This window comes from Podarcis melisellensis, assembly GCF_964234715.1.
Source record: "Podarcis melisellensis genome assembly, chromosome: 4".
Classification (NCBI taxonomy): Eukaryota; Metazoa; Chordata; class Lepidosauria; order Squamata; family Lacertidae; genus Podarcis; species Podarcis melisellensis.
Genome location: NC_138531.1, coordinates 43,225,594 through 43,243,731, shown reverse-complemented (window position 1 = coordinate 43,243,731; position 18,138 = coordinate 43,225,594). Strand labels below are relative to the sequence as shown.

Here is an 18,138-nt window from a genome sequence, read left to right as displayed (position 1 = left end):
TGAGTCCAAAGAGAGCCAGTGTGGTGTAGTGGTTAAGAGCAGTGGACTTGTAATCTGGTGAACCGGGTTTGATTCCCTGCTCCTCCACATGCAGCTGCTGGGTGACCTTGGGCTAGTCACACTTCTTTGAAGTCTCTCAGCCTCACTCACCTCATAGAGTGTTTATTGTGAGGGAGGAAGGGAAAAGGAGATTGTTAGCCACTTTGAGACTCCTTGGGGTAGTAATAAAGTGGGATATCAAATCCAAATTCTTCTCTTCTTCTTCTAATGCATCTCTCTCTCTCTCTCTCTCTCTCTCTCTCTCTCTCTCTCTGTGTGTGTGTGTGTGTGTGTGTGTGTGTAGACGTGTGTCTGGCACCTTAAAGGAGCCTGTAGTGTAGCTACTTTTAAAGAAGCCCTCTCTGGACCCTGAGGTACTTGACAGATACTGTCTGGTCACAAATAACTTTTTGTGGGTAAGGTGCTTGAGAGGACCATGGCAGTCCAGCTGCAGACACACATCATGACCCATTTTCATCTGGGTTCAGGGTTGGTTTGGGGGCAGAATCAGTCTTTGCCATTATGAAGTATGGGGGAGCCATGGGGGGATTGTGACCTTGTTGCTCCTGCTTGATCTCTCAGAAACTTTCAGTATCATTTACCATAATATCCTCCTTGGATCATCTCTGTGAGTTGGGAATTGATAGCAAGTGTTGCTGTGGTTCTACTCTGACCTACGGAGTTAGGTTCGAAGAATAGAGTTGGGGGTTTATGTGTCCACAGTTGTGCTGTAGGGTGCCACAGGACATTATCTTATCCTGAAATCTGCCTAGTACAATATGTATATTAAGCTACTGGGAATGGTGATTAGGAGATTTGAGACATGATGCCATCAGTATTCTGACTTCCAGCTTTCTTTCAGGAGAGCCTGTGACAGCTTTAAACCAGTGCCTGGATGCAGTGGTGGGCTGGATGAAACCAACAAACTGAGACTGAATACTGATAAGATGGGGTCTTTGTGAGTGTGGTTCCCAGGTCCAGGAGGTGGGGAGTTCACCGGTGCTGAACAGGGTTGCACTCTCTGGAAGAGCAGGTGCATAGTTTGGGGATGCTTCTAGATCCATCTTTGTCACTGGATGCTGTAGTGACCTCTGTGATAAGGAATGTCTATTATCAGTTTAGGGTGAAATACCAGCTATACTCTTTCCTGGACAGGCATAGCTTAGTCCCTGTGATTTATGTGTTGGTAACCTAACAACTGGTAATGCATTCTATGTGGGGCTTCCCTTGGAATTGGTCCCGAAGCTGTAGCTGGTGCAGAATGTTGTGGACAGGATGTTGAGCGGAGCATTTGCATGAAAACATACTGCACAAATGCCAAGGTAACTGTACTGATCAGCTACTGGGCCATATTCAAGCTCTTGTTAACAAAGAGAGACCCGAGCAACTCAGGAAAAGGATACCTGAAGTTCACTTTTATCATCTGGGGAAATTCTACTTGTAGCACTGCACACTACAGAATATGATAGGGTGGTGACCCAAAAATGAGGATTTTCTGCTGCGATTCCTATACTACCTATTTCCCTTTCCTCTGTCGTATGTAAAGCAGCAATCGGGATTTGCTTCAGACATCTTGTAAAAGCTTACCCTTTTGCACAGGTTTTCTCAGACCCATAAGACTGAACCCTGTTTAGTTGGTTTTATATGCTTTGCATGTTTTTATACTGCTTTTATACTGGTTTTGGGCTATATTTTTTCTTTTATTAATGCTGTTTGGGTTTTTAATATTGTATTCTGCTTAGAGATTTTGGTTCATAAATGCTTCTAAAATAAATAAATAAGTTCACGAATACTCAGGTGTTGACTGCTGCATGTCATATACTTTTAAGTGCTTTCAAATATTGTCAAATAAGGATTGTCAACTGAAAGCCTAAGGTCATGTTATGTCAAAAAAAATTGAATACTGCCTATCAGATACAGCTGAATGTTGACATGTACAGCATGTCAGTTGCCAGTTATTGTCAAAAAACTGACTGTGTGTCTAATATGTCATTTTGGCTACTAATTTGAGCCAAATACCGTCCAATGTGAACACTGCTAATGCAAAGCCTTTGGATGCTGATATATAGTAGATTTAATGTCAGTGACAAGAGAAGTGTGAATGATATCAAGATATAATTGAATGCTAGTTGGTTGGTTGGTTGGTTGGATAAATAAATAAATAAATAATCAAAGCTTTTTCTGAACATGTAATTGGTTACATGTTTGTTTGTTTGTTTGTGAGTGACTGGACAATGTATTGTAGCTACATTTGATTATTGGTGGTTATTAGTGATCGTAATTAGTGGCGTGCTCTGGTCCATGGGGTCACGAAGAGTCGGACACGACTAAACAACTACAACGTGGTTGTAATGAGATGCATAACATGATGAAATTATAACACAATAAAAAATAAATTGTGGATCGTGAATGACCAAGGACTGAAAGTCTAGCCTTTGGCAGTTCAACCACCTCAGTCTCTATGTAGCAGAATAGAAAGACTGCGAGCAGAATATTTGACAGCTCCACCCTTTTAACAAAGGGTATATCAAGTCTTCTGGCAGACTTTTTAATGTCCAAGTCAATCACAGAGTGACTTCTTCTAAGAGGTTACTGATGAAAATAAGCAGAAATGAAATACATAGCAAAGACATTTCCTTTTATCTTGCACCATCTTCTTAGAAATAAGAAAAGGCTGGCCATTTATTGTTTGGACAGTAAGCAGTATATAAATATTATAAATGAATGAATGAATGTACAATGGCATGTGAGCAAACCCCTTCTTTATTTACTGCTTTATTTGTTGCATTTATAATCCACTTTTTCCTCCAAGGAGCCCAAGGTGCTATACATAGCTCTCCCTCTCCTCAGACCCCTCCCTCCCACGACAAACCCTATCAGGTAGGTTAGGCTGAGAGATTATGACTGGCCCAAGGTCAATAGTGAGCATTATGGGCAAGTAGGGATTTAGGTCCTGGTCTCCCAGTGACCTAACCACTACACCACACTGGCTCTTATGGTCCAATTTTATGTATGTTTACTTGGCTGTATTTCCACTATGTTCAGTCAATCTTCTACCCAAGTAAGTAGGCTCAGAGTCGTGTAGTGACATAAATGCTTCTATGTACACACCAGAACTTCCTCCTGTTCCCTCCAACTCCAAATGCTTGGGCACAGATGAGTTGAGGCTGTAGGCGGAAGGAATGGCAAAAGCTTTACTGTGTATAGCAAGAAGCCTTGATTTTAGGATACATGCCTACAAGGGCTGGTTTCTGATGGCCTAAGTGCCAGACATACCTGGCACCTTCATTACATATCTTTAGCTGCCAGATGAAAATGTTTTTCTTTAACTAGGCCTTTGGCTAAGCCTTGTTATTTTGTGTTCTCATTTTGTATTTTTTGTTGTGAACTGCCCCGTGATCTTTGGATGAAGGTTGGTATGTGTTATGTACTGAAGTTCTCACCCTGGGCCAGCAGGGGGATACTGTAGATAGTTTTCACTCAGGTCCACACATGCAAATAAGGGATTGAAAGTGACCTTCAGTGATTGGATAGTTACAGAAATTGGTTACTGTTGCGTTCTAGTGGAGCTCTATATAAGCAGGCCTGCTGAACCCTTCAGTTCAGTTCTGTTCTGGCCTGTGAATAAACAAGAGCTATTTGAAGAATCCCTGTGTCGTCTGATATGTTCACCCACAACTTAACAGTATGCAAATCAAATCAATCGAATCAATAAACACGTTATTCTAGCTGTTGGGTTACTACTGAGAACATGAAATCTGTGGGCGCTGCTCCACTTGCTGTTTTGGGGATGGCATACCCATGTTGCATGCTTATGTTAATGTAAATCAGACTAGCTAATTCCTGACTTGATTAAAATTGGTGTAACTACTAATTTTACAAGAGGTTAGGCAACTCCTTCTCATTAGCAATGAACCATGCAGAGTGGCAGGACATACTCTGTTTGCATTAGCTGTAGCAATGAATTGAGTCAGGGAGCTTAAGAGCTCGACTATGTGCTCGAGTTTCAGGAACAGCAGAGATAGGATTTAATTACTATTACAAGGCTGCATACAATGGGTCTTTACAACAACCTGTACAATTTTTTACATGTGTGTCCATCACTACTGTGTGCTTTCAATGACGATGTGTGTTATACTCAAGCCAGAGAATTTGGATTTGTTGCAGTTCTCCGCAATCTGAATGCAGCTTCCCACCCCATTTGCAGCCTTATAGTGGGGGTGAAGCAGTACATAGTCACCATTTTCCCAGACTTAATTCTTGTCCCAGGCTGTTCTTTCCAAATGCTTCTTCTGCAAGTTGTAGGTCTCCTCTTCTCTCTAGCATTTGAATAGTGCTGCTGTTTCACACCCACTTCACAAGTTGTGAGCTTGACTGAACAACAGTTCACTCCAACCCCAGCAGTCTCCTCAATGTTTAGATCATCAGTGTCAGTTTCCCTGTTGTGTTTGCTATTGCTCACTATTAAAGCTCCGCAGCATCCGTCCCTTTGCCTAAGCCGGAACGTTAGACATCTTGCTGTGGTTGTTCAGTTCTTTGTGGTGATTGGCACACCACTGGGCCATGGAGCATAGCCAAGGGTAGAAGTCAACCTGGTGTTTGTACATCTCGCTCTTGCTGTTTTTACTAAACCAGAACTTGTTCTGCACCTACTGTGCTACTATTCTGTTGCTGTTGACAATCTTTTGAGATTGTAAAGTCTTGGAAACTGTTCACTTTTCATTTATTCTTGTCACATTTCATTGGTTCTACACTTAGAACGAAGCATGCTCTGCAAACATCCAGCCACTCCTAAATTATCAACCTAACACAGGAACAGAATGTCCAGTGGGCCAGTGCCATAGCAATAGCCTCTGGCAGCAGCATCACTGCCATTCACCAAGAGGGGGAAGGATGAGGCAGCGGTGAAATTGTGGCTGCAAGGGCATATTCCTGAAGCCAATCCATTGGTCCCATCCCACTCACACAGCCCCCACCTCACTGTTGTATCACATCTCCCTTCAGTAAGCTGATCTAACATTCCCCAAATGCCCAGAGGGGAATGTGAGAGCAGTTGAAAGTGACGTGTATCATCCTTTCCCTATGACCATCCTGGCTGAGGCTGATGTGAGCTGCAAACCAACACCATCTGGAGGCCCACAGGTTCCCCACACCTTCAACTGACGTCCTTTCGAGAGGATAAATAAAAGGAATTGATGGGGGGAGACCCTAACACCACTTACCTGAATGTAATCCTCATTCAGTGTCACTTAATTCTGAGGAGTCGTGTATAGGATTGCACTACTACAGCTATCCTATTTTCTGGTTCCACATTTGTGCTGTCCCAGAAAAAGAATAAAAGTAGATAATTTAGCAAACTAATATTTAGGAAATCACCCAAATAGCTTAGTAAGAATTTAAAAAACCAATATTCTAAAATCATTAGTGGGGCACTGGGAGAATTATTACATAAGTAACATTCTGAAGAAAGAATATTGGCCTGTAAAAATTACAGAGTTAAGTGGAATTTGCCCACAGTGCTCTCAGTCTTTGAATATTTCATGTAATAAATTTGTACCTCCGGTTAGTCCTTTGTGAGTAGTACCTTGCTTAATAAGCTTCTTTGAGTTTGTATGATAACCTCTCTTCTTCTTCTTTGGCTTATTCTCATTCTCATTGTTGTAAGAGACTGGCATTAAGGGAAGAGAATGCCTACTCTAACAGCACTACCATCATTATTACATTTATATAGCCTTCAACCAATTAACAAGTACTCTTTTAAATCTGATTAACTGCAAGTTCCTAAACCGCTGCAGTGACCCAGAACCTTATGGTGATTATTTCATGAAAGTCCTAAAGTTTGTGTGTGCGTGCTCTCTCTGTGTGTTGCAATTTGCTTATAAAAGTTTTATATTCTTCCCTCAAAACTCCCTCCCATCCTTTGTTCAAGCTCCTTTTGCTGATAGGGTTCATCTCATTACCCTGGAAAGCCATCAGATGTGGACTTGTCCCAGGACTAGTGGTCCCCACACCAGCTGGCTGGATTCTTAACTGGCCAACCCCATAACTACAGGAGCAGAGGAAGTGGTGAGCCAGGCAGACACAGCAGAACCACCACCATCAAAGTGCTTAATTAGCTGCTGGTGAGGAAGGGGAAGCTAATGGGAAATACCATCTCAGATTAGGACCTGACTGAAAGCCAGGAAGGGGTTAAGCCTCTAGCTCCTATATAAGCTCCCCATCTGAGCTGCTTCATTTCCAAATCAACAGCTCTTATCAAAGTCTTATTTTCTTCACCTGGGTGAAATGACTGTGGCCAGGTGACCTGATTCTACTCATTCTCTTATCCAGGTGCTAACAATTGATGGCAGCTTCATGGTGTCTGCTCTCTCTTCTTGAGGTCCTTTATATTTACACTGGGCTTGTACAAGAAAGCCATTCTAACACACAACACCTTCAGATAGAGGACTGCCCTTGACATCCCTTCAGTGGCCACCTCTGTATTCACAGGTAAGCACTCCTGCTCAACTTCTTTGCCTGGGTGGGTAGGACAGCCCACCTTGAGTGAGTCTCAGTCTATTTCCATCCCTGCCTGCCAGGCTGTCTAGATCCCCATAAGGAAAAAATTACCAGGGGGTTCAGGATGGGGTAGCAGCTGGTGGCTCCTGAAGTGTTACAAGAAATGCTTATTTGAAATGAGAACAAAATATTGCCAGTATATTGACATTGCAGCATGTCCTTCCACCTGGGATCATGTGGGTAGAGATTTTCCACCAGGGATTGATGAGAGTTGTATCTACTTGTTCTTAGGTGGAAGGAAGAGGCAATAGGCTGCCACAGAGCCTCTTTGACACTGCATTTGGAGCCTCTGCCTGCTTACCCTATCATGATGCCCAAGGTAAACTTTCCCCCTTTGTGTACCCTGCTGAATTGGAGAGGGGTGGAGAGAAAGCTTCTTTTTGCATTCTTTCAAACATCAAGCCCACCTCAAGGAGTGTTATTGTTTGATTAGGATTGCTCACCTCAAAATTGAACTGAGACCGGTCTGCCACATCTTTATAGCAGATCCCATATTTCTTGAGCAGCTGGCAGTGATGCTGCAAGTGACATGTGCTGGGCAGCATAGACCTTTGATCTTTCCTAGTAAGCTGGATTTTACATGGACAAGCTTCCAATTCTGAAGGCCTTGAGTCTACTATCTCTAAAGGACTTGGCTATGATCTCAAGGGCAGTGAATGACCGAATTTCCATTAATTGCGAATGGAGAGGTGAAGTTCCCCAGGATATGAGGTGTATGACCATTGCATCCAAATGTGCAAAAAGCCACAAGCAGAGCAATCCCACTTTAATGAAAAATAAAGTGTGTTTCCATCACATTTCTCTGTCTAAATGCACTTCTTTGATGTTGTTTTGCTGCCATACCCAGTAGGATTCCAGGTAAACGGAGCCCTCTTCACCTTGTTTTTCTTTTTCAAGCAATAAAGGAGTGCTAGCAAGCCAGAAAAAGTAGGGCATAAATATGAGCACCATTAAAACAAGTGATCTCCTCCTCTCACATTCTGTATTCTGAGAAGCATCGTGCTCATTTTTTAAATTAGAAATTCAAAATTTATTGCACTTTCTTAAGTGGCTTCTAAATGTTTCTGATAAGACGTTGACAATAAAGAGCTCCTGTGTCCATCTGCTTAATAGTGAAGATGAGTCAGCAATGCAGGAAGATGTAGCCTTGGGAGAGCAAATACTGGCTGAAAGCCTGCTGCTGCATTTTATTATTCTGATGAAGTGATGAAGTGTAAAACTTGTACAGTGTCATTTTGCCATGCATCTCTTTAGGGGTTCACAAAGAGTAGCAATTTCTTAAACGTAGGCAGGGAAAGTGTTGCTTTTAGTTAATGCATCATAAAAGGTCACTGTAAGTATATATGCAGAACTGTCAAAATGATGAGTGCATAAGTCAACATGCTGAAGCTCAGTTTACATCTGTTCTTTTTCTTTTCTAAAAGATGTTTCCAGGCCATATTGTTGAAGAGATAAGTTTGAAAAGTGGTGATGTCTGCTGAGAGCTTGGAAGCCACTGATTGGAGTACATAGCTGTAAAACATCTCTAGTGGGTGGAGGAAGCTCCTTCAATGGCCTTCACAGTTCTTTGCACCTCTCTGCGGTGCGGAAGCAGAGTAACTTTCCAGAAACAACAATGTGCAAACATGTTGCACATGAATTACATATCTAGGTGGCACTAATCAGCTCCCCTTGGCACAAAATGTGCATTACCTTAGTGCAGCTTTCTGATTTTGTTTTAAAGCAGAATATTTAAAAAAGACCAGAACGCCGAAAGATGCAGGTGACAAAATCTAGTAGAACGAATGACATAAGATTAGCTACTGTTGTGGGATCCGGAGCTCTTTGTGGAGTTAGTTCTTTACAGAATGTTGTTGTACAGACTTACATTTTCTTTTTCCCAGATGAATACTCCGCTGTTCACCGGGACTGTGATTTATTCAATCACTTTAATGAACTTAGATTTATGCTCCATGTATTCTGGCATTGCCCTTTTAACGTGTTCAATGCATAACACACATCGTTTGTGTATGTGTGTGTGTTTTAGTATGTGGATAGCATTGTAATTCAACATGTCAAATATATTACTTTTGTAGCAGATTTTAATTCAGATTAAAGGTAAAGGACGCCTGGCAGTTAAATCCAGTTGCGAACGATTCTGGGGTTGCGGCGCTCATCTCACTCCATTGGCCGAGGGAGCTGGCGTTTTTTCACAGACAGTTTTTCCGGGTCATGTGGCCAGCGTGACTAAGCCGCTTCTGGTGAAACCAGAGCAGCACACAGAAACACCGTTTACCTTCCTGCCAGAGTGGTACCTATTTATCTACTTGCACGTGCTTCCGCACTGCTAGGTGGGCAGGAGCTAGGACTAAACAACGGGAGCTCACCCCGTCGCGGGGATTCGAACCACCAACCTTCTGACCGGCAAGCCCTAAGCTCTGTGGTTTAGACCACAGCACCACCCGCGTCCCTTAATTCATATTACTGAATGTCAAATAAAATGTTACAATAGGGATGCTAACTTTCACATTACCTTGAGTGTGAAAGTAGCAATTGGCTGATTGTGGGTTTTTCTTCCTTGTATGCCATGGAAGACCTCTCATTTCAATACAGAATCATAGAATTGTAGAGCTGGAAGGGACCACGAGAGTCATCTAGTCCAAACCCCTGTAGTGCAGGAAGCTTTTGCCCATGTGAGGCTCAAACCCACAAACCTGACATTAAGAGACTAATGCTCTACCGAATTTTAATCTTCTTTTGTGCTGGTGTCTTTTCTCTTGATCTCATCTGATTACATTATGGGACCATTTATTTATTCATTTATTTTCTGAAAAAAATATGTGCAAGGAAGCTTTTGGATAGCATTCAAAGCAGTGCATTCATTTAGTGCCAAACCACGGAAGTCCTTATTCATTGTGTTACTTTGGCAAATCAGTTGGGGGGTCATATTATGCATTATTTTAGATTTTTTGAAGACAGAATGCTGTCTGATTTCTGTTGGGATTTCTAATGAATTGTCGATGGCATGAAATGCTAAAGACACAACCCCTGGTTTCACTGAATACATTATAGTTTCAATGGAATTAAAATATGGAAAGGAATTTGGATCAAATGTGATCATAAAATATGCTAAGCCTCAGTTAAAATATTGTGTTGAGGACACACAAGGAATGCTGTGAAAGAATGCCACCACAGCACACATTCCATTCTAAAATGGAATAATATCTTATTCATGCTGGCGTAGATTAGATCAAAATCTAATCCTACAGGCATTTTTAAAGCAATGCAGAATTTACACAGAAAGTAAAATGTAAAACACACCAGGCCTTATAACTAGGTATATAATATCCATAGTGCATTCACACAGTTAGAGAAATACTTGCACACAGGCTCAGTTGATAAAAGATAATAGTGGAGGTAATGGAGGATGGGAAAGTAGTAATTGAGGGCAGGGGACAGCAGAAGTACCACCTACCACTATGGTTGGAAAGCATCACTATAAATAAGGGGGGGGTGAAGTGTTTGTGTATGGACAAATGCACACACAAGGGTGTGCATGACCCGCATGACCCTGTATAGACCAATATGTCATCTATTCGTAGATGACACATTTGTAGGTTCACATAGATGTGATTCAGCTTTTATCTGACTTTGCAGGCACTTGCAATATTTTTTGAAAAACTGGGATCTAAAAATAATAAAAGAAAAACTTCTGTAAGCATTCATAGAAACTTCAGGCCAGGCACAAAAGAGCTTGCGGCAACTTTGCTCAGTGGCGTGTGACTGTGGACATTGCATCTCCCCACTAGTGGTGCTCTTTTAACGTATTCAGTGCTTTCCACATTAATCGGATTCTTCTAAAAAGCGAGCCACTTATACTGATAGACCTCACAGCATCTAGTGACTCACACATTTGTCCCAGATGATAGTTCATTCATTTATTCATTCATTTTTTTTATAAGGTAAGATAAAGGACCCCTGGACGGTTAGGTCCAGTCAAGAGTGACTATAGATTGCGGCGCTCATCTCACTTCAGGCTGAGGGAGTTAGCATTTGTCCACAAACAGCTTTCCGGGTCATGTGGCCAGCATGACTAAACCACTTCTGGTGCAACGGAACACCATGACAGAAGTCAGAGTGCACAGGAACCCTGTTTACTTTACCACTGAAGCAGTACCTATTTATCTACTTGCACTGGTGTGCTTTCGAACTGCTAGGTTGGCAGGAGCTGGCACAGATCAACGAGAGCTCACCTCATTACGCAGATTCGAACTGCTGATCTTCTGATCAGCAAGCCCAACGGGCTCAGTGGTTTAGACCACAGCGCCACCCGCATACCTCATTATAAGATTGATTACCCACCCTTTACCAAGGCAGGTTATACTGTAACCACCAGAAAGCACAATATTAAAGCAGATGAAAACCACTGCAATTTAAAAACACATAAAACCAGTGCTTTTTTTCTGGAGGGACCCAGGGATACGCATACCCCTCAACATTTTGTGAATCTAAGTTTGGCCTCATTGACGGGCAGTATTTCAATATGAGTAGGAAAATAAGGGTACCCCTAAACATTTTTAAGGGGAAAAAGCACTGCATAAAACCATTTCAAAATGGAACAGATCAATATGCAGTGCTGTTTTTCTAGAAAAAGAGGTGCCAGAACTCAACATGAACACCTCCTTTGTTCTCTTAGAATGGCAATGGCGCCCACCTGAGAGGTGGCAAAACTGAGTTCCAGTAAGTTCCAGCTGTAAAAAAAAGCCCTGGCAAAATGAATTCAACAAAGGAGGTGGGTCACAAAGAGCAAAATACCTTCACTGCCAAAGGCCAAAGTAAATAGCATATGGTGAAAAGTGTTCCATGAAGATGCTAGATGCACTTCTCTACAGAGGAAGTTGAACAATCTAGGGCCTGCTGCAGAGAAAATCATCTTCTGCATCATCCTTCCCCACACTTCTAAGGTTGACGGAACTACTAAGAGGTCGATACGGATGGGAATGATCTTTCTTATATCTGAGGCCTAAGTCATTTAGGGCTTAATACACTAATGTGAGCACCTTGAATTGAGCCCAGAAATGTACTGCAGCCAAAGATTGTGCTATCCTTGTTTACATATGTGAATGCAACTATTGTACGTTTAACTTTCAGCATCACTTCCTAAAATTTAGTCTTCTGTATCTTTCTATAGTGTTTGGTAACTTTTTTTATTTTAATTTTCAAAACAGGGCAACCAATAACCTTAATAAATCATCAGATTGTTATATAAATCATGCATGTTTAAAATTGAGCTGACTGATTTACAAATCAGGCTTCTGAATTAAAGGTTGTATTGCTGATTTATTAGTTGCTTGATGGTTTCCCTAAATCACACTCCTCATTTGTTTGAGTTACTGTGCACCATTAGTACTACCATCACACAAATTGCATGCCTTTTATAAATGATGCAACTGCCTCTTTAGCTCATGTAATGGACAACATTATTATGGGTCATAACAACATCCGTCAAGTTGACTGATCTCTGCAAATCTATGACACTCTTGTGTTTTAACCCAAAGTGTGAAGGAATCTGATTTGTAGTCATGTTTGTCTAAGTCATGATATTGTCTACATGACAACCTGATTAATGATGTGCTGTGCATGCTTCCCCCCGCCCCATCCTGCAGTATACTTTAATGGAGAAAAGGTATGTAAACATAAGCATTAATCAAGATGAATGGAAGAATATTAGTGTTTTATTATAGAGCTTTTATAGTCGTCCATTCAATGCTCAGAATCAACTGAATGATGCTTTCATTTTAATAAATGGGGTTAGATAGGTGCAATGTTCTTTAGCCTACTCCTGAATTTTTCAAGGAAGGAAACTGAAGCACTTCTCTAGGAATATGAAACATGTTCCTTCAGGGCCAAGCAAATGTTGGTCCATCTTAGGCATATTAGGGTAGCCGTGAACTATTTTAGGCCACACGGACATCTTCAGGTACTCATTCTCTCATAGGAGATTATGAAATGGGGAAATTGCAAAGAAAAATGGATATGCTTTGGAATATTAATGAGAACTTTAAAAAAATTAAGTAAACTGATGTGAAAATGTAGAGAATTGAATTTCAGATTGGAAAAATGAGAGAGAGAGGGGGGGGACTAAAACTGGAATATTCACATACCCTTTATTTAAGCAGTTCTATACCACCATAGATATATAAAATCAGGGTGATGTACAACAACAAAACACAAAACACCACTAAAACAATAGTTAGTAGAAGACCATTCCTTGGGGCTATTATAGTCCTACTGCCACCATTATTATTATTTTTTAAAAAATACCTTTGTTATCCTTTTATTGCATATGACAGCTGAGTATAGGCTTTGGACAAAGGGACCAGGAGACTATTATTTTTTTTGGAAATCAAACCAAAATATTATAATTTCTTAAAGCTTACTTAAATTGATGGAATAAGGGTTATTTGCAAATAGGTTTTCTAACAATGCATAGCTTGATAATAGCTTAAAGATGTTGCTGTTGTTTTAAAGAGGTTAAATGAGGTTATTTAGAGACGTGCTCTCGTTCCCAGCTCTGTACTTAACCATTGGACAATGAACTTTTTTATATACACCCCTGTTAAATCATAGAGAACTTTACAGAAGTATTCTTCATGCTCAGGTTTCTCTCCCCCACAGACTTCAATTCTTAGTACTCTTATCTCTGGCCAGGGACTAGCTGTTTCTTCAGGTTAACCAGCAACTTCCAACACTCTGGTCTCAGTTCTCCCTCTTAATAAAATCTTCTCTCCCTCTGTTTCTTCTTTCAGTGCTTTTAGCTTTAAGAGATTGCTATCCCATAAACCATTAGTTCTCTCTGCCCACCTCTGGATGCCAGCTGTTGTCCCCGCCCCACTGTGGCTGCTGCCCTCCCCTTCAGACTATCTCAAATCTTGCTGCTTGAGATTCAGTGAATCTCTTCATATTTCCTCCCACCATGTATCCAACTGTCCCCAACTTTGCTCAGCCTGCCCTTTTATTCTTTCCAGTCAGAACCCTCCAACCAATCACCACTTTTTCAGGGGAATACTGAAACCTCATTGGCCTTTAACTATGACTCAATGCATTTGAATGGAATGCTGACCAATCACAACCTGACTCATGTAAATGCTGACTCCTTTCACAAACTATCATAACTGAAGTCCCGCTGTTTACATAGTCATCTCCTTAGCAACAGTATCAGTTTAATTGCTTCCTGGCAGACTGCCAGGTGAACCCCGACACAATGTATTTATCTGGCTTCAGTTAGGAATAAAACCTTCATGCAGTAAACTATTTGCAATCCCAACAGTGTTCATAACAGAACAACCTTTAACGTTTAATTTGCTCGTCATAAAAATAGTTTCTTCACATTAACCTTTTAAATATTTGATTATTTCTCAAATGTGGCTGCTGCTCTTGCATTTATTTAATTGTTAGAAGGTGAAGAGCCTCTGAGGTATTACCTATTATTCAGGGAAATTATTTCCCACCTTCTGCCACAGCATCTAACCCCCCTGGCATTTTCCTGAGCACGTTGTACAAACATGTATTTACAGTAATCCATGGAATCAGCTTTAAGTTACATTGTTTTTGATCTATTGACCCAAGACCATTTATGTGTTAGCAGAAACAACTAAAGCAAGGACGGTCATGGATTCCACATTGGCATTTTAGTTAAGCAGGCTGCATTGGAAAGATGACAATGGAAACATTGAGTGACCTTTCGTAGTCAAAGTCAAATACATTTTTCTGCAACAGTTGAGATCCAGAAGGTTATTGACAAGCATTCCATTTTGGATGGCTATAACCATCTATAAATTTTGCAATTGCTACAACAAGTAGGTTCTAACATAGCTCTGATCAAAACTTTCCCCTCAGCTTGATATTCTGAGGCAGGAATGGCCAATGTGGTTCATTCATTCATCCATATCAGGGCAGTGTACACATTGTAATACTGTTACAAGTTTATACCTGGACTCACATGTTTGCAGCCAGCACTCATATATGTTCATATACACGCTGCTGAGCCGTTTAGGCTCTTTTGCTAGAATTATGGCATGTGCTTTTAATGGACATATGTTAACTCTTAACCCTATGCCCACAAGAAGATTTCACATAAAGAAATAAAGAAAGTTTGGCTTATTACATGAAAAATTAGCGACAGAATATATAAAAATATGGCTACAGACAGCAAAGTTGCAAACCAAGCAGGTAGCAAACTGCAATACACACCTTGATTAAAGAGTAAAAGATTCCCTAACTATTCTGAAAAGCCCCAAAGAAACATGGGCAGAAGCTAGAAGTGGAGAGAAGGAGGGGGGAGGAAAGTACACCTGTCCTTAAAACAAAGCAGAAGTGTGTTGAGTCCTTGGGAGCACTGATTGGAGCTAGAAGAGCTAATTAACCTTTGAATCAAATGGGTTTTAAAAATCCCTTTTTGCCAACGCATGGCAGTGGAGAGGGGAGAGGGTTGTGGACTGGGTGATTTCTACAATGTCCACAATTACTTCCAGAAGAGTGAGAAATATTGTTGAACTCCAACTCCCATCAGCTCCAGCTAGCTTGGCCTTGGCCAATGGTCAGGAATGATAGAAGCGGTAGTTCAACATGTTGGCTACCTCTGGTCTGAGCCATGGCTGCTGTAGTATAAAACAATATGAAATAGTAAGCATGCAGTGGTACCTCAGGTTAAGAACTTAATTTGTTCCGGAGGTCCGTTCTTAACCTGAAACTGTTCTTAACCTGAGGTACCACTTTAGCTAATGGGGCCTTCCTCTGCCACCGTGCCACCACCACACGATTTCTGTTCTCATCCTGAAGCAAAGTTCTTAACCTGAGGTACTATTTCTGGGTTAGCGGAGTCTAACCTGAAGTGTCTGCAACCCGAGGTACCACTGTAGTATGAAACACTTGTATGGCTGTTTGTAGGCTTCAGAAGAAAGAAGTTGGGGCATTTCTCTATAGATGCAATTCAAAACAAAGGGGATTGGAGAGGATGTGGCCATCTGCTGGGGAAAGTTGTAAAGGGGTCCAGAAAGAGATGGGAAAGGACACCTGGATGCCTTCTCTGATGTTTGTTTGGGGGTATAAAAGGGCCAAAGAAACAGTCAGAGAAAGGGCAAGTATGGGATTCATCATGATGACCTCTTTGTACTCCTGCAAATCTTTGGGCTCCCCTTATGATGTTCCTGATTGCAGGAACACTTTGGCTACCAAGGGCAATCCTGAGAAGTGCTTGACTGGAGCTGCTTCCACAATCTATTTCAAAGGTATGATGCCTTCCAAATGCTGTGGACTACAACTCCCCTCATCCCTAACCATTAGCAATACTGACTGAGGCAGAGGGGTCTTGTAATCCGCAGCTTTTTTGGGGTACCATATTGGCCCCTCTGATCTACATAACCATCAAAGGTAAAGTTGGGGGTTATCCTCAGAAGCTTTCTATTGATTACATTATTCTTTGCATTTAAAATTAGAAATAGAGCCTCAAACAATATTTACTTGCTCCAAAATAATCCATATGGTGAGCCAAGGATTTGAATTTAGATCTTCATGTGCAAGCCCCACTACCTGACCTTTAAATTATATTGCTTCTGACTGCTTTTCCTGTTTTCCAAACAGCAGTTTTTGTCTTGCAGAAAAATCAAAGGCTGTAGAGTGTATTTGCACATTTCTATCCTTAAAAATAGGTCTGATGTTGCAGTAATTAATCAGACAAAATCATGCTTACTGACTTGAAGGAGAACAGAAGATCACACCTGCACTTTCATGAAAGCAACATATAATTTATACTCTTTTTATATGAATTTATGGCAACACCCTCCCCCACCCACCCGGCTTCATTGGTTTACTCATTCAAAGGGTAACTAGGTGTATTGAAAATTTCACTAGAGCTTTCTGTTTATTTAAACTGCTTCTTTAGAATTAATTATGTAATGAAATTTAGCTTTAATGAATGGCTCTTTTTGCGCAAACCAAATTGTGGGTGAGTTAAATTTCCTACAGCTGAATTATTGGCTATCATGCCTATATCAGTGGTTTTTCCATTGTCGTACAACACATCAGCTTAAAACCTAGGGTGGTTTAAATATGGGGGGGTCTGTATTTGGAAATGTTTCTTTCAGGTCAAAACAAAACTTGGATAAAATCACCTGCAGAGCAGGGAAGAGATCTCTCAAAATTTAATTGTATCAAGCAGTATATAATTTTTATGAAATGGATAATTAATAAACTCCCACAGGCTGCAATTCTGAGGACATTGTATTGGGAATACAAATATCATTTTTACCATCATAAACAATGGACTATTGGCTCAAGTCAGAAAGGCAGAAGTCAGGACAGAGAAATGATCTAGTATTCCTCTATTTGTCTTTTGCTTTAATTTTTGTTCATATTTTCATTAGAAAGGGAGAGATTTCTCCTTAACTTCAGGGCATGCTGGGTGACTGAGATGGCTTTGGATTCCTGGGATAAAAATGGCTGCCTGGCACACTTCCAGTATGGCTCCTTTTGGCCCTAATGATATTGGGTGGTTGAGCCAAGGCTTCAGAGGATTCAGTGGTTGTGAGGAAGGAGGAACCAGAATCAGAAACCCCACTCTGACACTAACGCTATGTCTCCAGTATTAGCTGGGAAGATCTGAACTATCCTGTGGCTCCCTCATAGTGATCATAGGATCTTGTCTTTACATTCTATTGTTGCCTTAGAATTCATTTGCATTTGCTGCTCCTACAACTACTGCTGACTTGAGACTCTTCCCCTTCCACTTGACATATGCTACTTGCACTACCCTTGAACCATGGTGTGCCCGAGTTCAGTTTATTATAGTCCTTTTGTCTATTAGAAGTCAACATCAAAGTCAATGACAGGAGATGTGAAGGCCAGACTGGCATAAGTTATTGTTCACTCATGTCAGCAATTTTCGTTTTCCCTGAATGCCTTACCTTGACATAAAAAGTCTTAAAGTTAATTATTCCTGCTGGCATAAAGTCATGTTCCAAGACAGCCCGAAGTTTTACCCATCATGTTCTACTCATTTTTAAGTAAAACACCACATTCATGAATGTTTTATTAAACTTGCCCCCACCACGAGTTGGATCTTGTACAGAACCCAAGTGGGAAGCTGTCCGATATCAAATTAGATTATTACTACATCAAGTCAAGTATTGCCTTGGCTCTTCCAAGTATCTGCAGGAGGTCTTTTACTTCTGAACTTGATATGGCAGAATTGGGACCTGAGACCTTCCGCATTCAAAGCATTTGATAGGGTCTCTTTTCCTTAGCATTAGCAATACAATAAATGTAAGTGGTCACTAAGAAAGGGGATTTGCAATTTAATTTCTATTCTCAGCATTGCCCATAATTAAATACATATCCTATGTAAGTATAGAAAAAAAATTCAGTTCTCTCATGGTTTTGGTGTTATTTCAACTGTTAGGCTGATTTTAATTGGTCTTGTTTTGGTCTGGTCTGTTCCTGCTATTTTGCAATGGTTTTTATATTTTCATATATACATTGACATGGTTGTTTTATTCTCTGTGT

The 18,138-nt window shown here is 40.9% G+C and overlaps 1 long non-coding RNA gene across 2 annotated transcripts; it reads left to right on the top strand.

Annotated features, from left to right (window-relative positions):
- Positions 1 to 3,018: 3,018 nt before the first annotated feature.
- On the top strand, positions 3,019 to 7,394 carry LOC309368717. Of its 2 annotated transcripts, none has more exons than XR_014167898.1 (3): positions 3,019 to 3,100; positions 6,370 to 6,528; positions 6,829 to 7,394. It is a non-coding gene; the product is annotated as an uncharacterized lncRNA (long non-coding RNA). The 2 variants fall into 2 exon arrangements; XR_014167899.1 differs by lacking the exon at positions 3,019 to 3,100 and adding an exon at positions 6,004 to 6,161.
- The last annotated feature ends 10,744 nt before the right edge of the window (positions 7,395 to 18,138 follow it).